Here is a 21,152-nt window from a genome sequence, read left to right on the forward strand (position 1 = left end):
TCTGGATCTTCTGGCTTGGCTTGTACACCTCAGAGCCCCTGGCTCTGCCAACCCCATGTTTCAGGAGGACAAGGCCGTCCGTTTGTGTGTTCGCTGCTTTGTTTCCAGGGCCTAAAACCGCCCTGGGAGGTGCTGGGAGGTGTGTGTAAATGGAGGAACAGACGGCTGAGTGTGGCTGCCCGCTCCGGGCAGAACCCGCTTGCCCAGTTTGGAGAGCCCCCACCGCTGTGTGGAGAACTCACAGCTGGGTCACCTCACTTACCCGTGCATCCGGCCTGGCCTCTGGGAACAGCGTGGGCATCAGGGGTGCACACAGAGTATCCTCTTTTATTCTAAAACGTGAACCCTCAGATACAAATGCTTTCCAGAGTTCTGCTGTGAGAAAGCCTAGATGCCCGCGGCTGTGACCGTGCCTTTCGGGAGTGCCCATAGTCTCCAGAGGGGCCAGCCGATGTTATTTGCTGTTCTTGCCAGGGACGTGCCCATAGCGTGAAATGTCTGTGCTGCATGAGCAAGAAGAGGGCACGTTGTTCAGTGGGCAGCATTCTCCTTGTTACAGGTTTTCCGATAAGAATGAGTCTCAGACCTCAGTGAGAGGCACAGGCTGCACAGCCCCTTCCGGCCGTCCCTGTATTCTCCCGCTAGAGCAGCGAGCTCCACTGCTGTGCTTGGGGCGAGGTCTCGAGACCAAAGGGTTGTCATAACAGAGAGGGGAAGTCCTGTTGCCGTCGAGTGGATAGAGACCAGGGATGCTGCTGAACATCTCATGGTGCACGGGATGGCCCCACCTGGAGAATCATTTGGCCTCAAATGTTGGTAGTGCTGAAGCTGAGAAGCCCTGCTCCAGAACCACAGTGCTCCAGAACCACAGTGCTCCAGAGCCACAGTGCTCCAGAGCCACAGTGCTCCAGAACCACAGTGCTCCAGAGCCACAGTGCTCCAGAACCACAGTGCTCCAGAACCACAGTGCTCCAGAGCCACAGTGCTCCAGAGCCACAGTGCTCCAGAGCCATAGTGCTCCAGAGCCACAGTGCTCCAGAGCCACAGTGCTCCAGAACCACAATGCCTTGAGTTCCTGTCCCAACTCTGTGCTTTGTCACTGTGTGCCATCCACCTATTACCTCTCTGAGCCTCAGTTTCCCATCTCCAGAATGGGGATGATGGTAATGCCCACCTGTCATGGCGATGTGGGTTTGTAAAGGAGATAACCTGGTTCAGCAGTGAGGGAGCGTAGCTATGACTTTCCAAAATAGTCACGGGGCCAATAATCTAACCCTCTACCTGGTGTTAACTGTGACCTCGGGCACATCACTTGCCCTCGCAGAGCCTCGTTTCCTCGCCTGGATGTGATGGGGAGCAGCAGTGCCCCCTGGGGTGTGGGGATTAAATGGGACCGTGCCTGGACTGGGCAGATGGAACGTGATGACTCGTGTGAGCAGCGCCGTCCTGCCTCTCCTCCCGGAGGAGCCTGGCTCTCCGCAGATGCAACTGTGCTCTTTGAAATACAGCTCCCGGCCTCCCCTCCCCTCCATCCCTGTGCCTCACCCTCATCAGTGAGTCGGGTAAGTACAGCCCTGACCCGCGCACTCCAGCAGCATTTAGCAAGTTCACTGTTTCTGACCTCTGGTGGATGGACCCCAGAGTGGCTCCCACAAAAGTGTGGGGACAGCTGGAGGCTGCTGTGGGCTTCTGTCCAAAGGTGGAGTTGAGGGCAGCTGCCGATAGTTCGGATGTGGCTGTTCCGGCGGATAGTGAGGTATCTGAGGGCAGGGGCACCTCATTTCACTGTCTCTCCCCAGCGTCTGAATCAATATGGTTTGTGGATTTGAATAAACTTGGAGCTTTGGGGGCATGTTTCTGGGACAATCCTAATTCATTTGTCATCTTCTCATGATTTTTGTGTCAACATGGCAGGAATGTCCCAAGACCAGGTTCCAGTCTCCTTTCCACCTGCTGCCTTGCTGAGCCTCTTGGGGCCTTAGTTTCCCCACCTGTAGAATGGAGATAGAACCCCTCCCTCCTCGACCTCTTGTGAGAATTCAGAAAGACCCGATATTGGAAGACCCCGGCAAAGTGGTGGGCTCCTGAAATACGGATGGAAGGGGCCTGATAATGATCGTCTCCAGGATAGCTAGTCCTGGGCGCTGCACGCCTCCTGGGAGCCCGGCCCTGTGCTAAGCGGAGTGTCCACCATTAACCTCAGTCTGGCTGAGTGCACCGTCTGGCTCAGTGATATGAGTGCAGATCACAGCCTTGGGTTCTCTTGTGCCTGCTCCCCGTCAGGTTCTGGGGCACCACATGTGGCGAGTGCTCAGTTGGTTTGGGGGTTCCCCAAACCAGGCAGCTGGATGGCGCCCCTGGGACTTGCACCTGGCCTTGCTTGGTGCTCCCTTGGGACTGTCTCTGAGCTGGAACAGTGACTCAGGGCCACTGGATATTGGCGCTTCAAACTGCAGAGGGTCACACCCAGGCCTGGGGTCAGACAGAGGTGGTTTCTGTCTCCCTCTCAAGCCACCTCTTAATGGGTGGCCTTGGGCAGCTCACTCTACCTCTCTGAGCCTCCGTTTCCCCACTGGACAGAGGCATCACAGAAGTGCCTGCCCTCGGGACCATCCTGAGTGAGGGTGAAGCCAGGAGAAGTCGCAGGGTCTTGGCACAGCGCCTGGCAGAGAGAGCCCTGCACTTCCAGTGGCCCAGAAGCCTCGCGCTGCCTGCAGAACTGCCTTAAAATGCATCGAGGGAAAGTAAACCGTTTAAATCTCATCTGTGCTCTTGGCCGAGATTCCAGTCCTCCGTTCTCCTTAAGTGGAAAAGGGGTTCCACCAACCTCAGCCATAAGTGGCGGGCTGGCTCCTGGGGGCCTGGGCTCCCCGCCCCCTCCCCCAGGCGGGACAGCAGTGGAGGAGCCATTAGCAGGGCCAAGCCTCTCTTCTAAAAGGCAGGAGCAGCCTGTCAGTGGCTGCTGGAATTAGAGGTTTCCAGAGAGACCCCAGATGTGGAATAACTCCCTAAAACGTTCAGAATTAGGGTGCTTACCCCAGGCATTGTTCTGAGGGGGCCTGGCTCTCCTCTGAGCCCTGTTCTTGGGATTACCCTCCAACCCCTCCTGTCCCCCTGCCCCCTCCACACCTTCCTTTTCCTCTCCTCCTCTTCCCCGCCCCCCTCCTATTTCTCCTCCCCAGTCTCCCCGCTCAGCTCCTGGTTTTTGAGTCTTTACTGTGTGGTAAGCAGTTTGCAGATGTTGCCTCAGCTCGTCTCACGCCAGCACTGCGGAGGGGTGTCCTGTCACACAGTCGGGTAAATGGACCTGCAGAGAGGGGAGGGATGCCCCAGCTGCAAGGTGGCAGAAGCACAGCTCAGACCTGGGCCAGCCTTGCTCCGGACCCCCCAGCACCTGAGTTGCCTCCCTTAGCAGGAAGGATCTAGCCCTCCGGGTGCACAGTGAAGCTGACTCTTCGTAGCAAGAGCGTCATTAATCGGTTCCCGGCCCTGGACTAAGCCCTTTAGGGCCTTTTGCCCCCCTTTGCAGGTGAGAACACTGAGGCTCAGAGAAGTGGAGTTGCTTGCCTGAGTTTACACAGTTCCACAGTGGTGGGGGCGTGATTCCGACCCACAGCTGCCTTTCTCCAGAGCAGAGGTTGTCAACCAGGGCAGTTCCGCCCCCCAGGGGCGTCGGCAATGTCTGGAGACACTTTGACTGTCACAACTGGGGGTTGTGCTTCTGGCACCTAGTGGGGAGAGATCAGGCTTGCTCCCAACGTCCTACGATGCACAGTACAAGCCTGTGGCAGAGAAATATGTGGCCCCCGATGTCAGCAGTGCTGAGGCGGAGGACCCTGCTCTGGGTCCTTCTCACCGGGTGCTCACTGGAGGATCATGTGCTCCCACCCCTAAGCCAGCCGTGGAGGTACCTGGACTTGATCCTGGAGCTTCAGCTGAGCCTGTGGGACTGACCTCCCCCTCCAAGCCAGACCTGGGCCTGAATCACAGGTGCAGTGAGGGTCCTGGCCTCTGCCTCTTTGGTCCTGAGGTTGGGGGTCAGAATCCCATTCTGCCTCTCTGGCCCCCCGGGGCTTGGCCACTGCAGCCTCACGACTGGGCATGGCCAAGGTGCCCTCTCTCCAAGGTCAGTGTGGCAGCAGTGGGGGCAGGGGCGAGAAGAGAGAGCACCCCTATGGTCCATGGACCTTGCCCAAGGCCAGGGGAGGTTGCTGGTGCAGTGGGTTTTGTACGTAGATTTAGGGCTTTGGTTCCAACTTTTCTGCCAGACTCCAGCCAGCTGCCAGCCTGGGCAGTGTCCTGACAGTGCTGGGTGACAGTGTTGGGTGGGCACTGAGCAGAGCAGGGGGCTTGGCGGGAACTCGCGTGGGGCGCTTGGTCCACTGAACTGATTGCTCAGGCCCTGGGCGGCCCTCCTTGCCTTCACCCTGCACTCCTGCAAGGTCTATATTTAAAAACGTTTACAGATAATAACGGTGTTCAGCCCGACAAGGCAGACAGGAGCTCCCTGACGATTGCCGCGCTGCGCTGCTGGAGGCTCTCTCGGGGAGCTGAGGCGGGCCTGAGCGCTGCGGGGGCTCCCTGCCAGTCACTACCTCCCAGGGAGGTTTGGGGAGACAGGATCTGGGAGCCTACAGGGAGACAGAGTTTCCTGGGAGGATGAGGACCTTCATTCAGAACCAATCTGTGACCATAAAGTAAGTGGAATTTCTCCAGACGCTCTGGGGGAGGGAGGCAGTGGGCATCCTTTTGTGGGGAGGCCTCTTAAAGGCAAAGTCTTTGCAAGTGGTAACAGCAGCAGGCCAGCCGACAGCCAATGGCTTTTCTCCCCCTTTGAATCAAGTGGCAGGATTGGGGTCTAGGCTGAGGGATAGGTGCTGCCCTTCTCCCCAGAGATGGGTCATTTTTATGCGTCTGGTGGGTCAGACCAGGGTTAGCCCGCAGCCCCGCGCTTCAGCCACAGAGCCCAGAGAGAGTGTTTAGTTTCCACATGGATGTTATTCTAACCTATTACTTCTGGGCTAAAAATAAAAATTCCACCTGGATGCCTTTTCATCTCCAGCTTGTAAGATTATTTCTAGGAAATAATAGATTGTCATTGAAGTGCATTTGACTGCACGGGATCCTATTTATTCTAAAGCCAGGTTTTATAAAAATTCAAAGTAGGGGAGGCCTCCCACAGTGGAGGTTTAAACCTTCATGTAGTGTCTGGAATAAATATTGCACTATTAGGAGTCATTCTGCCTCCAAAATCTCCACCACAGAATCCTGGCTTGTGGGGGAAGGGTGAGGAGCATACATTTTGCTTTGCTGTGATTTTGCATTTAGTATCATTTGTGCATTTTTGGTTCTGAAAAATGGTTTGCAAGTAAGGTTGGATATCTTGAGTTGGGGCCAGAGAGGGAGATGGGGAAAGTAATTCTGAGTGTGAATATGGGTCATGTGAAGTTCTTGGAAGCAAAAGTGGTTCCCGATGGTGCTCTGCTGTGTTTCTAAGCTGCAAGTTTTGGGGCCCCAAGGGAAATGGTGATTCTGGATCCTAGGGACTTCAGGAGAGGGCGGTTGTCTCCGTGCCAGACCCCATCCCGTGAAATGCTTGCTTTCTTAGGGGGAAAGGAAAAACGGTAATTTAGCAGTCCTCTCGTGGAGTGTCCTTGGCGTGTTATTCTGCAGGAATGAATTAACGGAATTATGCAAGTGCGTAAAGATGGTAACCACTTACAAAATCTAAGAATAACAAATCATAAAAAACACCACGATCGAAGTTCATTCAGAAATAGTCAAGGGTATGTTGTTTGATTAAAGAGAGGAGTGGGGGACTATTGTCCTGGAGCCGTCATTTCGGTTGTTACCTAGGTGTAGCTCTCAGCCGAAGCAAACATTCCCAGTAAGACATTCTGCACATTTGCTGCTTTTAATTTGACAACTTTTACCAGGCAGGCTAAAATAAGAAGCCCTTATGAAATGCACTGTTTCTTTACCATAAATTGTCTTTCCTCCCAGAGCCACACCCACTGGGTATCTTGGCAGTTTGTGGTTCTCCGTCTACATCTATGTGCAATAGATACAGACTTTTTTGCAGGGTTTTTTTTTGTATTAACTCTTTGGTTACCGAGCAGTTCAGCCCTGAGTCAATATTATCGACCCACAGGCCGTGACTTATGGGGTTTTTAATCATGTTATTATTACATAATGCAATAGCTTTGCTTGTGGGGTGACTGTTCATATCGTGTGTGCTCAGAACGCTCTATTTTTAAACTACAGGAGCAACCTGCTCGCTCCTGCCTCCCCTGAAGTCCTAGGCTTTGCACCCGTAGCGTTGTGGGCATGAAGGCACATGACATATGGACAGAGCGAGCTCCTCCTGTCCAGGGCCTCCTGGGACCTTAGGAGTGGCTGGAGGCAGTGTCTTTCCGGGCCTGGAGTTGATGAACTAGAGCCCTTAGTGCTCAGCCTTGTCGTGCTATTTTTAGCTCCCTTTCTTCAGTGCATCTTGACATAATCTGACATGTCACAGCTGAATCCCATCTATTTGCAGAGGTTACTGTGTTCTGCAATCTGTGTTTTGTGGGGCAGAAATAGTCTTTGCCTGAGCATATTGCATTGTTATTACTCAGGCAGGAAGTGAAGATATTACCAATTAGCTTCGAAAGATACATACGAAATGAAATCTATCCTTTTATTTTATTTCTCTGCTAGTTTTCCCGGCCATGAGCACCTTGGGGGGAAGGACAGTTCTTCCGGCTTCTGGCCCAGAGAGCAGAGCGGTGGTTTGCAGATTTTTCTGCATCAGAAGCCCCAGGTCACACCAGCCATTGCAGGCCCCACGCGCAGAGTTTCTGATTCCGCAAGCCTGGGTGGGCGTGAGAATTTGCATCTGTAACATGTTCCCAGGTGACGCTGCTGGTCGGCCCGCTCTTAGAGACACAGCATAGATTGTGTGGAGGTCAGTAAATATTTAGGGTGGAAGAAGCCTCAGTGCGGAGAGCCCCTCAGACAGGGGAGCACGAGATTCTCTGGGTCGTGGATCCAGTTCACGTGGTTGAAGATGAACTTGATGGGAAAAGAAATTGTTTAAATAAAAACTTTAATAATGGGGGCTGGGTGTTAGATGATAAAGGGAATTATTCTTGGTGGTGTTAGATGTGGTAATGTTATTTTAGGGGGATGAAGGCTGAACTGTTTAGAGGTGAAGTTTTGTGACTTTCAACAACTTACATTGAGATCATTCAACAGAACCGACAGGCTGTAACAGAAGGATGTGTGTGTGAGCTTATGAGGCACATACAGCGAAATAGTAACAATTGCTGAACCTGGGGATGTTTGCTGTACTATTAATCCTTTTCTCTAAATTCAAAAATCATGTTAACATATTAAAAACAATAGTGGGGCTTAGGACATAGCCTTTCTTTTTGTGTGTGTGTGTGTGTGTGTGTGTGTGCATAATAGCGAGTATGTCAAGTTGATGTGTGTGTTTAGAGCTAAGCTGCTCTGGGGGGTATCAGGCACATATGTGGACACACACACAGCTCTGCAACGCTGTTGGTTGTAGTTACAGTTAGTCCTCGGGATATGGTTATGCAGCTGGCTCACGTCTCTGTGGGGTTGTCTTATTACTGCTGGCCTAGAGTTCTCCCCCAGAGCCAGGTTTAATTTTATTTATTTGTTTATTTATTTATTTAAATTGCAGTAACGTTGGATTATAACATTATATAGCTTCGGATGTATATCATAATATATTTCGAATTCTGTGTAGATTACATCATGTTCACCATCCAAAAACTAATTATAGTCTGTCCCCTCACATGTGAGCCTAATCACCCCTTTTGCCTTCCTCCCTTCCCCTATGGTAACCACCAATCCAATCTCCAATGCTACATGTTTGTTTGTCGTTGCTTTTAGCTTCTACTTATGAGTGAGATCATAGGGTATTTGACTTTCTCCCTCTGACTTATTTCACTCAGCATAATACCCTCATGGTCCATCCGTGTTGTCACAAATGGCCGGATTAAATCATTTCTTATGGCTGAGTAGTATTCCATTGGAGCCAGGTTTAAAAATGTGCCAATTCTTACCTGACACGTACGCTCCCTAGTTAGTTGTCTCCCTGTGAATTAACCCCCCAATTGCTAACAAGAGGATTCCATAAATGCAGGGCCTGGCACACTGGGAGAGAACCTCCTGGAACCTGGCTGGGGACAAAGAGATGGATAGCATTGGTTCTAGCTGGAGAGTTCTGCTCCCGGAGGGGGAGTGTGGCCTGGAGGAGGGGCTGCAGGGCTCGAGTTTAGGGGGAGGTAAGCCTGGGCGTGTGTGGGATTGGGTGGCCCCCGGGGCCCTGGGAGTCACAGCCACCAGGCCACTTAGGAAGTTCTCATTTCCCTCCTTCCTCCTGCTCCCTTCTCTCCTTGTTTCTTTCCTTCTTTTTCCACACGTGGCTTCTGGTCTGGGTAAATAGCACATTAGGAATTCAGAATTGTTAAATTTCACTCTTTGAAGTAAAACCTTTCGGTCTGTTACTTCCCACAGCACCCCACGCGGGGCACATGGCTTCCCATCACTGCTCTGGGCCTGACATTGCTGCCATTTTACAGATGGGCAAAGTGAGGTTAGGAGTTTAAGTAACTCGCCCCTAATGCCAGTCTTGAGCCCGTGTTGCCCCCAGGCCCACGTCCTTGCTCACTGCTGTGGTGGAGACGGCGGGGCAGGGTGGGGAGTCTTCTGGTCTATTCCAGGCTCTGCTGCTCACCCTGGGCCTGGCCTCTGACCCTCTCGGGGCAGCCGGCCCAGTGCTCAGTCTCCAGTGCTCAGCCTCAGGGCTTGGATGCCGGCTGGCCAGGTCGTCTCATGGTGAGGAATAAGCACAAGCCTTCCATGCGCGTGCCTTTGCTTCACGCGGTTTATCCTGTGAGCTGCTAGGGCTCCTGGCCCCTTTGCAGAGCTCCCATCCAGGACTGCATGTGGGGATGTGGCTGGATCTGCTCTGAAATAAGTTTAGTTGTGTGCAAGTTACTGTCTTCCCAGGGCTCGTGGGCTACTGCCTGGTTTTGTAAATAAACTTTTATTGGAACACAACCAGGCCGTTGCCTGTTTTCTCTGACTGCTTTCCGGCAGAGCTGAGTAGTTGAGACAGAGGCCATAGGCCCACACAGCTGGAAATATTTACTGTCTGGCCTCGTGCAGGAAAAGTTTGATGACCCCTGACTTTTTCCATAGGGTAGCTCTCTGGGTGGAAATTACACACACACACACACACACACACACACACACAGGCGCGAGCCAAGGAAATGCAGCAAGATGTTAAGAGTTGTGGAGTCTAGGTGGTGTGTATATGATCGTTCATTATACTATCTTTTTTCTACTTTTCTGTATGTTCAAATAATTTATAAAACATTTTGATAACTGTATCGTGACCACCCCAGGGTCTCTAAAGGAATGCCACAGGGCTCTGTCCTAGGTGCTGAACCATCAACATTTGCCTTAATAAATTGGCAGGTTAATCAACTGAGTAAATGATAGAAATCGATAAAAGCTTTAACAGTGTAGCCCACATGCTTGAGAGTCAAACGAGTATCTCAACAGACTTCTTGGGAGGTGGAGCCAACCAGGAGAATTTGAGTGTTGATAAGCTTCAGGTCCCCAGCTTGGATTCACAAAGCTCGGTGCTGGGCCGTGCAGGGAGTGGGCCTCTGAGTTTAGCGGAACCGACATCCGTCAGGTCCCTAGAGTGTGCACAGCGCTCTGGCTGTTGGAACATTGGTGAGCAAAGCCGACGTGATTGTGGCCCCCGGGGCCTGCCGCCGGGGCTGGGGGGAGACAAAGGATGAACAACCCCGTAACCAGTAGAGAGTCGTCCCGCAGGTTGGTAACAAGTGTTGGGGGAAGTGCACAGGGTGGGAGGGCAGGGTGAGGGGAATGGAGTGTGTGGTAGGCAGTAGCCAATTGAGTACTGAGTAGAGGGTCAGGGCAGTGTCACTGAGGAGGTGACATTCGAGCAAGGGCTGGAAGGTGGTGAGGAAATGGGCCACGTGGATGTCGGGGGAAGAGCCTTCAAGATGGAGGAGCTGCCAGCGTGAAGCTGAGTGGGACCCCATGGTCTGGGAAGAGCGAGGGGCCCGTGGTGGCAGGAGAGAGGCAGGAGTCTGCAGGGACTTTGGCTCTTGCTGCCAGCATGCTGGGATGCCATGGGAGGGTTTGAAATCAGAGACACACAGTCCAGTGTAGGGGCCAGGGACCCTTCGGGCCGTTGTGTGGGAGCAGGCCAGTGTAGAGGCGGGTAGACTGGTTTAGAGGTCACGCTGCAGTCTGGGAGAGATGTGGTGACCGACCACGACAAGGGCAGGACGCGGGTGCAGGTAGACGGTGGAGCCAGAAGGATTGGCTGAGGGGGTGGCCTGGAGAAGGAGGGATGGTGGGGGCCCAATGTGACTCCCACGTTTTGTCCTGAACATCAGGAGGACAGCATTCCCTTCCTGGCCTGCGAAGGGAAGGCCGCGGGCAGAGCAGGGTCGAGGAGAAGCTCATTTTTGCGTGTGGGGCTGTGGCCTCTGTTGGACACCCTCCGGAGACGGCACAGTGGCGATTGACCTGAGTCTGGAGCCAGCCAGTGGCTGGGCCGAAGCTCTGCACGGGACAGAAATTGAATCTGTGCTAACGCGCCTTCCAACTTAGTCACTTGTCTGCCACCTTTAGGATAGTTTGGTGATTATTTTCTTTTACTCCAAGTCTATTATTTTTACCTAAACTCACTTTAAAAGGAAATCTTTTGTTGCGATGTCAAATAGAAAACCCGTATCACTTGCCTTTGATAAAAGGTAACCATAAAAGTAAAACAATGACTATAAAACAACATTTAGTTCCAACTAGATGTGGTCTGCTGCGAGGGACCCGGAGGACACTCTCTCCTCCTTAGAACACTGAGATCTACAAGTGTCGGGGGTCAGAGTCATTGTGGCATCAATCTGAGAGTATCACTAAATGTTCTCAGGGATGATTGAAAAGGAACTAACTTCTGTTGCTTGTGCTGGGTCCATGAACCCCCTAAAATCACCTTATCCCCCTTGGATCTGTGCCTGGCGCTTGGGGAGATGCTGACTGAGCAGCTGATCCATGGAGAGTGTACATGATAAGGGAGCTTGGGGTCTCACTGGACCCTTGGGTTCACTTTAGGACCGTGTGTTTTCTGAAGGGTTTTGGCAAACTGGAATTTGCAAGAACACTGAGAGGGACTGTGGCTGTCTATTCTAGAATAGACTCTGGGGATGACAATCTTGGAAAGAAAGGGTGAGATTTGTCCCCTGTGGTTCCAGAGGGTGGCCCGGGACCTGCGGGGGAGATACAGGCAGACAGCTGTCACTTCCCTCTCAGCACACACTTCCTCTCTGAGAACGCTCATTGGAGGGTTTTTTTTTTTTGCCTGAGGAAGATTGGCCCAGGGCTAACATCTTTGTATGTGGGTCGCCGCCACAGCATGGCTGATGAGTGGTATAGGTCCATGCCTGGGAACTGAACCTGTGAACCCAGGCTGCTGAAGCAGAGCACTCCAACCTTAACCACTATGCCATGGGGCTGGCCCTTGGAGTTTGCAGTTTTAAATTAAATAATCTGCTTCCTGACTCATTTCTTTCTTCTGGGGTGTTTCTTTTCCCTGTCTGTTTACTGTGGTCTCTTTTTCACATTGCAGGCTTTCCTTGAATGCCACAGTTGACCTTTTCTGCTTCAGGGTGAAGCAGCAGGGAGCTTTGCATGCACATTGGCCCTGCACTCCCAACAGAGCATTTGGCTTCAGGGTGTTCTGGCCCAGAGCCGGCCTTTGTGCTGAGGGGCCCTTGCAGCATCTTTACAGGTGGTCTGGGGACAGGCACAGGTGGCCCAGCATTTTGTCCCTGGAGATGGAAGCTGCCTGAGTTATCTGCTGTTCACCCTCTGGTTGACGGTGAGAGAGAGCGCTGACAGTCAGGGGAAGTGTGTAGTCAGAATTAGGCTTTTCTTGGCGACAGAGGGATTGGGGGTCTCTGAAGTTCTTCCTATTGAGTGTTTGCGTCGTTTTGCCTCTGTGACCTTTCCTGCAGGAATCCTGCACGTCTGATTCCTCACTGGGATGGGAGCCCCTGGAGAGGAGGGTCTGCTCAGGCTTCTGGGGATGCTCTGGAATGTTGTTGGATGAATGGATGGGGGATGAAGGAATCTGCCACTGAGGCAAACTGCTGGACTCAAGGCTGCCAAGCCCAGCCTGGCCCTGAGGTCCAGCCCCCATGTCTTTGCTGGAATGTCCTCTCTGCTCTCCTTTGCTCTCCAAGTCCTGCCCATGCATCCAGGCTCCCCTGTTTCATGAAATCTTGATTCACCATCTCCACCTTTGTCCCTGGCTCACGATGAGCTTTATGGCTCCTCTGCTACCATGCTGCTCCGACCTGCTGTCACTTGGCTTCTGGGCAGCTGCTCCCACTCCTGCCCTCTGTGGGCCACTTGCTGCCCACAGCCCGAGAGTCTCAGATCTTGACCCTGCCTCCCAGTGCCCTGGATGAAAACCAGACTCCCCACCATGGCGGCCGAGATCTGCCTCCCTCACTGCTCTCACCTCTCATCCCTGGGGCGTGGCAGCCATGCAGCCCGGCGGTCGGGAGCGTGGACTCTGAGCCCCACATCGCCTGGTTTGAACCCTGGCTCGCTTCGTGCTTGCTTCGTGCCTTTGTTCCTCATTTTCCTCATGTGTAAACTGGCGATGGTGGGAGTACCTGCACGCAGGTTGTCCTGAGGATGAATAGTGAGGACAGGAATGCGGGGAGGGCGCCCGCACGCAGTTGGGGCCATGCCAGCCTTTGCTCTGGCTGCACACAGCGTTTCTGCCACTTTGGCCTTTCTTCCCATTCCTGGAACATGTTCCCAGGGTTGCTCCTCCTGTTCCTTCACTAAGAACACTTGTCCCCTTGCTTGTCACTTGGTCAGCCCATTATTCTTCGGGTCTCAGGTTGAATGTCACCTCCTCTGAGCAGTCCTCTCTGATATGATACCCCATTTAAAGTGCACCCTCCATTCCCACATTCTCTGTCATGATCCATAATGCTTCTGTTTGCTGGGGTGTTATTTGCTCTGTCATGAGGGTGGGGATCTTGCCTGTTGTTTCCTGCGCTCTTAGTGCCTGGACCAGAAGGCCACCAATAACCCTCAGTTGGCTGAACAAATGAAGGCATGAATGAATGAAGGCATGAATGTGCAGACACTGAACCATGGCAGGAGGGGCTGTATCATCTACACGGCATGAGGTGTGGCCTGGACCCTGTGCCTGCCTTTCCCTATGTCTGTGTTCTCCTTCTGGGTCCTAAGGTGCTGGCCTCAAGGGCAGGAATGCCGCTCATACCATGTGGTAGACCCTGCGAGGTGTCCAGTTCATAGGACGCAGTGTGATGTTGTGAATGAGACTAAAGGGGGAGAGGGGCGTGGGCAGGAGTGTGGATCTAGAGTCTACTGCCCATGTGTGATCCTGACTCCTGCGATTCATTAGCCAAGTGACCTTGGCCAGCTCTATTTTATCCCTCGTGCCTCATCTGTAAAATAGGGGAAATAATAGTACTTGTCTCATGGGTTGTTGGGAGGATTAAATGAGTTAGTTATATTTAAAGGAACTAGAAGAGTGTCAGTGCCTGGCACACGCTAACTGCTATGTACATGGGAGCTGCTGTGATGGTGTTGGTGGTGGTGGTGGTGATGAGGATGATGTTTTGTAGTAGATTTCAAAATGAGGAGTAAAGCAGAATTAAAGAAAAGACCAGTGAGTTGATGGGAGGAAGCTAGGATACAGGAAATGTTTGCCAGGGAATGAATGAGTCCTGTTCGCACTATCAGATGGATTCAGACTCATGAACTTTACTGAAACTGAAATATACTGAGCTGATGGCAGGGTCCCTGTTTCCCAGAGTGTGGACGCCGCCCCCAGCAGGAATCAGAGATGATTTTCCAGCAGTTTGTCTCACACTCTCTTTGGAATAGGACCTGTTTTAAAATTGCCAATCTGTTGCAAAACTGATATTTTTTTTATTGTGGAGAGAAACATTGGGACACTTCACCCTTAAGGACAGAGGGAGGAGTGGATTGGTACCTGGGACAGATCCTGACCCAGTTGCCACTGGCTACACATACTTCCCAGGGGGGCAGTGATCCTGGATGCCCTGTGAGCACCACTGTTTTCTTTGTCACTCAGATGGGGCTTTGACCGTCACGGGATCCCGTGGTCAGACGGCTCTTCCCTTTGAATTCTCTTTCAGTCTTCTAATGTATCAAGGAGAAAGTTTTAGTTTGTGTCTGGTGTGTCTTTGACAGCAAACACTGGCTAATTTCCCTTTTCTAACAAGCAGAGAGCAGCCTCAGGCATGGAGCCCTTGACGGGTAGAATGTCTGCCAGAATATAATTACACTGACCTGTTTCCATTGTGTTTATTTTTGTGGCCACTTAACATTTCTGGAAGTTGATTCTGATTTTCTTATTAAAGCAGGTGTAAAGTTTCTTTAATAGATAAATTTATTTAGTTGCAAAAAGTGAGTTGACTTAAAGTACAAGTGATCATGCAGCTGATTGTGCGTATATGACAACAGTCATGGAAATGGTGTATGAAGGATTCTTGACAAATTTGCAAAAGACTAGTGGAAGGCAGGGGTGGGGAGGTGGGAACAGAAGGAATGGAAGTTGGGTCCTTTGGGGCCATGTAAGTTCCTCTCCCTCCTCTCTGATGGGACAGCGTTGGTGACATGCTGCTCTCCATCCCAAGCACCTGCTTTGTGAGAAAGCACAGAAAGACGTTATTCTTCATACTGGGCAAGCCTGCTTTGCTTTATACTTTGGATTCTGAGACTGTTGTAACTGATCGTATTTCTGTCTTCACTGGGGTTGCTAGGAATCCAACTTCAATTCAAACCTCCACTTTCTGCACAGAATCCTCTAAGTATGTGTTTTGTGTATTTAAGCATGATTGAGGAATCAGGTATTTTCTTTCCTCCACTTGTTTTATCTTTTTTTTAACTGCCACAGGCATTTTTGTAAGCTACCTCACCTCCTCTTTGGAACGTGGTGGGGATAATGAATGAATGCTGAATAAATAAATAATGATGGGGCCGGCCTAGTGGCCTAGTGGTTATGTTGGCACGCTCCACTCTGGCAGTCCTGGGTTCACAGGTTCGGATCCCGGGCACGGACCTAGCTCTGCTCATCAAGCCACACTGTGGCAGCATCCCACATAAAATAGAGGAAGATTGGCTCAGATGTTAGCTCAGGGCCAATCTTCCTCACAGACACAAACTAAATAAGTAAGTAAATAAAGATGAAACCCTTTCCTCACACTGCGAGCCTGGGGGCAGCTCCATTGTTGGAGATATTCGGAAGTGATCAGGACCAGGAGGCAAGCAGAACATCGTAGGATGTGAGCCTTTGTTCTCTGAGGCTTTGGCTGGATGACGTCATGGTTGTTCTGAACGCTAATTTCTGTTATTTGGTGGTGCTCATATCTCAGGCCTCTATTTAAGATACAACATAGATTTCTTCAAGGCACATATTTGCATTCTGTGTGGGCTGAGGTGCCTGGCTTCATTCTCTCTATATATACCCACACCATCCCATGGGTATTTTTAAATGCACGTCTTAAGAGCCAACTTTTCTGCAGGGTGCAAGCTTATCATTGTGCCAGGAGAGTTGCCATGGGGGTTTGCAAGGGCTGAGGGCAAAGACATTAACTCCTCGGGGGAGAGCCCTTTTCCTTGCAGACCTTGGCAGGGCTGCCCCGAGGGCCGCTCCCCGGGCAGGGCAGAACTCAGTGTCTGGCGGCTGTCATTACAGTTGCTGCAATGGCCAGGAGGCCAAATGGACTGAAGGGCAGGTGTGAGGCCAGGTAGGGAGGATGACTCAGACAGGAGAAAGATGGTTTGTCAAATAGTGGAGTGGGACAGAGACAGCAGTGGCTGGCGAAGTTATTGAGCCCTGTGTTTTTTTCATGCTTGTCTGGGAATCTTTCAGAGAGTTTCATGGGGGTGCCCCAGGGGCCCGCTCAGAATGGAGGAGCACACCATCCTGTCCAGGCTGGCGTTCCATCACCCATCCCCTCTCATCTGATTTGTTTGGGTGCTAGGATGCTGTGTGGATTGGTTTAGCGTCCATACTTGGCTGGTGGAAAACCCTGCAGTGGTCCAGCCCCCTCTCTTGACAGTAGGGGAAACTGAGGCTCAGAAAGGGATCCCAAACCCTTGTCCTCCTGTGGCGTTCCCAGGGGAGGACACTGCTTTCTACCTGGCTTCTAAAGCAGAGACCTGGGAGTCAGCCTGCCTCTGCCGTTTCCCTCCTGGCCCATGTCCCTGCCACGTCTCTGTAGTATCCACCGCTGAGTACCTCTCAGGCCATCTGCTTTTCCTCACCTCTGCCACCACCACGACCCAGAGCCAGGCCTCCTCGTCTCTCCTCTGCAAGGTTGCAGCTGCATCCTGACCCACCTCTTGCTTCCCCTGGTGGGTCCATCTAATTGGGTTTCTGCTGGGTAATTGGAGTGATCTTTTTAAACCTCAAATCTCATTATGGCAGTATTCCCTACCCCCTCATGTTCCCAGCTTGCTTAAAATTCCTCAGTGGCTGCCCATGACTTGTAGGATTGGAAAAAACCTACCTAAACTCCTCACCACCATGCCCGTCTGACCTGCCTGCCCTGGCCTCTCCCTGCCCCTCTGGCCTCATGATGGCATGGCGATCCTTCCAACCTCAGGACTTTGGCACATGCTGTAACCTGTGTTGGAGCTCTGACACATGAGCTCCACCACCTGTAATGCACACAAACAGGTCTTTGTTCACCTGGCTGCTGCCCTCCCTTCTGTCCTCATCCAAGCATCACTTCTTCACTAAGCCAGGCACACCTTCCTGGTCCTTTGGGACACCCAGAACTGACTGTCAGTGTCCAAATTGGGGTTCTGTCTCTCACCCACTGGGCTCTCAGCTGCGTGAAAGCCGAGTTCACGTCCTGCCCCTCGTGGCCCAGGTCTGCAGCACGGTGACTGCCCGGGGTACATCAGGTTGCCATACGCAGAAGTCTGAGGTCCAAGCAGGAGATGCCTTCTTTCTCCTCATCGTCCTCCTAGTAAACCCTTCTGCACTGAGTCGCTGAAGCATCTTGTCCTGGAGTAGCTTCAGATTTGGGGTTCCCAGGAAAGGGAACCATCACCATCTCCAGAGCCCCCTGCCTTTTCTGTCCTAGAAGGGTCTCTGGTGCTAATACTTCTAATAATCAATATTTAGCTAGTTATTTGCTGTCTGCCAGCAACACTCCCGTAGTCAGGTAAGTTGGGTTGATCGAGCTTGCTGCAGTGTGGGAGGACATACCGCCCAGGGGTATTGGCAGCATCCCAGGGCGGAGGGCTGGGCGGGGCATGAGCCGGATGATTCTAGAAGGAATGAAGGAAGCAAAGGCCAGCCCTGGATTGGATATTGTCAAGAAAGAGGAGCCTTCCACTGTGGGGTGTCTCAGTGGTCATTGTTCAGGAGGTGGGAGAACGAACTGGGGGGGATGTCATGGGTGAGAAAGCAGACTTGCTCACACGCAGGGGTCATTTGCAGCTGCCATATGGCCTTGCGTGTGGCCTGGTGGGAGCCTTGTCTCTGCTGTTGGCCTGCTCCTCGCATTGTCGGCAGGGGTGATTTTCGCCCTGCTCACTTCTCTGTTGTTTGTTCGTCTTCCTTCTATTTCTGTTTACTTAATATTAGGGAGTTTTAGTTCTTTGTCTGAGATACGAGTTACAAATATTTGTTCTTGGTTTGATGCTAGTCTTTCAACTGTGCTTATAGTGATTTTTGTCATAAAGAAACTTTCACTTTTATGTAGATGAATTTATCAAGGTTTTCTTTCTTTTATGGCTTCTTAGTTTCATGTCATAGTTAGAAAGGACTTCTCTACTCCAAGGTTATTTTTTAAAATGTTTTCTTTTATTCTTTTTATGCTTTTTATTCTGTATGTTTAAAGCTTCGATAAATCTGGAATTTATTTTGATGTAAAATGTGAGGGATGGATCCAACCTCCTTTTGTTCAGACTGCCACCAATTGTCCTTAGTCAATGCTGCTTTCCTCTGATTTCATTGTCTTCTTTATAAACACATTAAATTCCCATAGGATTTGAGGTATAAGCTTGGACTTTTCATTTTGTTCCACTAAAATCTGTCTATTTTTGTAACAAAGTCACATTGTTTTAATTATTATCACTGGATTATATGTTTTAATAACGGAAAAGTCTGTTCTCCTCGTCTCTTATTCCTCTTCCAGTCTTTTCCTGGTTCTTCTTGTTTATTTTCTTTTCATTTAAATTTTATCTTATCTACTCTATGTCTTTTAAATCTCTGATAACTTTAGCAAGATTTTAATCATTTCAGAATTATGGATTTAACCCTGGAAGGATGCTGGAGAACCTTCTGTCTAGCGCTCTCGTTTTCTCGTGCGTACAGTGATCCTTATCAAAGTGATGCTCTGAGTTAGTGGTGGTGCTAACCCAGGAAGCCCCCACATTCCTGCTCCTCGCCCTGAACCCCTGCTCCCCAGTGAGGGCCTCCAGCTCTTCAGCTGCTCTTTCCCAAGGGGGCACTTAATCAATCCTTGAGCCACTGCCCTCCCTATGATTCAAAGTTGATCCCTTGAGTCATAGCACCTCCTTCTGCAGTGTTGATTTTAAAGGAAAGGACGCAGCTGAGGAATTGAATCTTGATGTTCATTTTTTATTAGCGTTCTGATAAAAGCTACAATGTAGCCAGGACTGCTTCTTTGTTTCAGTGTCGGAAGGAAGTTCTTTCAGAGGGGTTGGCGCCATTGAACTTGTGGGCAAAATCTTACGAGTACCCAGGCGGGGTTCAGCAAGGAAGTGAGTGGCGTGAAATGGAGCCTGAGGAACAAAGACCTTACAAGCATTTACCCAGCAGGGCCACGGGACTGGAATCATAATAAATAGGTTGGGTGAGAATCCAGAAGGTCACACGCAGCTCGGCTCCAGAGGTGTCCTTGTTTGTGCTCACTCTGAGTTAGCATCAGCTTATAAATAGCATCTGGCCAACAGCCCAATGATGATTGTGACTGTCCCTTGCCAGAGGCCTGGACTGGTGGCTTGGTCGTGATTCTGGCGTGGGTCTCTGTGACCTCAAGGAGGAGGAAGATAGACAACGATGGATGTCGCTGGTATTAACAACTCACGTTTTTGGACAACAGGCCCCATGCCTTTCTCTGCATTCTCCATGAATTAACACTTTAGTCTTCAAACAACCCTTTGAGACAGGTGCTATTTTTATCCCCATATTACAGGTGACGAAACTGAGCCTCAGAGGGGTGATGGCAGAGCCACCTACTGCCACAACTCCCCTCTAGGATGTAGACAGGTGACAATAAAAGCAGCATCAGACATAATCCCACTACCCAGAGATGCACACTACTGACATCTTGGTCAAGCTCATTACAGTATTTTTCCCTATTCATATGTGTGTAAATATAGATTCTATAAACAAAATTGGAAGCATGCTGTTTATGCTGTATCCTGTGTTTTTAACCTAATGCTATTTTGTGGATATTTTCACATGACTATCTTATTGACTGGGCATGTTTGGGTCAGGCATTTCTCGTTTTATCTCTTGAACTCAATTTCTCTCTGGAAAATGGGGATAATAACAGTATGTACTCATAGAGGGTGTTTATTTTGCTTTGATTTGGGGGGGATTCAATAAGCTAACGCACTTGGCTCCATTCTGTAACCTTCAACTCTAAACTTTTATATATGTGCATTTATTTGGGAAGAGAACAGTATGCTAGGTTATTTGGAAGGTCATATGAAGAGAGAAATGCTTTGTTACTACCACAAAATTACATGTAGGTCAAAGCAGAGAGCACTTGTGGATTCCAGAAGTGTCCAGAACAACAGTGGCTGGTTGTCAGTTACAGAAGCGGTCCAATGATGCTGCTTTTAAGACAGCATCAATTAGCACCGAGCAGCGGATACCCAGCCTCTGTCAAGGCTTTACTGAGAGCCTCTAAAGAGTGGCAACAGTGGAGAGTGAGGTTGGAGTGAGGACCAGAGATGCCTCATAATTGGGTTGACCCATCTCAAGGAAGGGACCTGTCCATTCTTCCTAAGTGGCTGAGCATGGTGGGGGTCCGCCTTGGGCCAGTCTTTCTTGTTCCATCACTGCTTGGGGATGCTCTTCATACCTAAGCAGAGTTTGTGCATTCAGACATGGGGCATTTGTTTTCTATCCTGCTTTGCTGAGAAGTCCCAGGAGCGGCTTGGTGAATACTAAGGAGCTGCCCCCACCCTGGCTCTACCCGTACCCAGTGTCCTGGGCAGCTGCCCATGGAAAACACAAGCCAGTGGACTTTGAAGAGGGGCCGGCCAGCATTTGGCCAGTTGAAGTTGACGGGACCCACAGCAGCCCCACAGGATCCCTGGATCTGCTTTTGGGGGACCTTGAAGGCCAATGACGTGCCTCCCCAGCCTCATTCTTACTTTACCTGAGTCAGTCTTGAGACACTGGAACGTGTCAAGTTTTCCTCTCTGTGATCTCCAATTCACCAGGTGGATGGATGCTGAATCTATCGGCAATAATCCACAGAGTCTCAGAGTTGAACAGACGGTGCTAGGATTCATCCCAGAGGTTTAGGCAGAGGGGAGGACTGGGGCCCTCTGAGTACAGAGGCCAATACTAAGTACTGGCCCACTTCATAGACTGTGAAAGTGAGGCTCAGAGCGGTGAGATAAATCACCCCAGACTTGGACAGGAGCCAAGTTGTCCTTCTCTAGAGCCTCCAACAAAGGATGTAGGCACATGCGTGTCCCAATGGGTGTCTTCCTTGTCTACTTTCTTCTCTGTGTATGATCTCATCATATTTTATGGCTTGCTGCTGGAGGACTGAATTCAGAATCCTCACAGATCCATGTCATGACTTGATGGAAATAGGAAAACGATGTTTATTTTCCCTGATGGCTCAGACCTACTTCTTTATCTTCCTTACACACTCAGTCCCCTAACAGATATCAAATGATATGTGAGGGGACTTTGGAACCCAGGAGACCTGGCTCTAGACCCACTCCACCATTTCTTAGCCGTGGGACCATTGGCAAGTCAGTTGCCCTTCCTCGGCCTCAGGTAGTGGCTGTTG

General features: G+C 50.8%; 1 protein-coding gene across 3 annotated transcripts in view; it reads left to right on the top strand.

The window, feature by feature from the left end:
- Positions 1-21,152, top strand: part of PHACTR3 (phosphatase and actin regulator 3) — a 244,185-nt gene that overhangs the window by 79,762 nt on the left and 143,271 nt on the right. Inside the window, exon 1 of one of the 3 annotated variants that reach the window (XM_070588588.1) lies at positions 4,147-4,697. The exons of the other annotated variants lie outside the window; for them this stretch is intronic. The gene's annotated coding sequence lies outside the window, so the exon portion shown is untranslated. Of the gene's footprint in view, positions 1-4,146; positions 4,698-21,152 lie in introns of those variants that run through there. 3 annotated transcript variants of the gene reach the window in all.

Source organism: Equus przewalskii, chromosome 21, assembly GCF_037783145.1.
Source record: "Equus przewalskii isolate Varuska chromosome 21, EquPr2, whole genome shotgun sequence".
In the NCBI taxonomy this organism is placed as follows: Eukaryota; Metazoa; Chordata; class Mammalia; order Perissodactyla; family Equidae; genus Equus; species Equus przewalskii.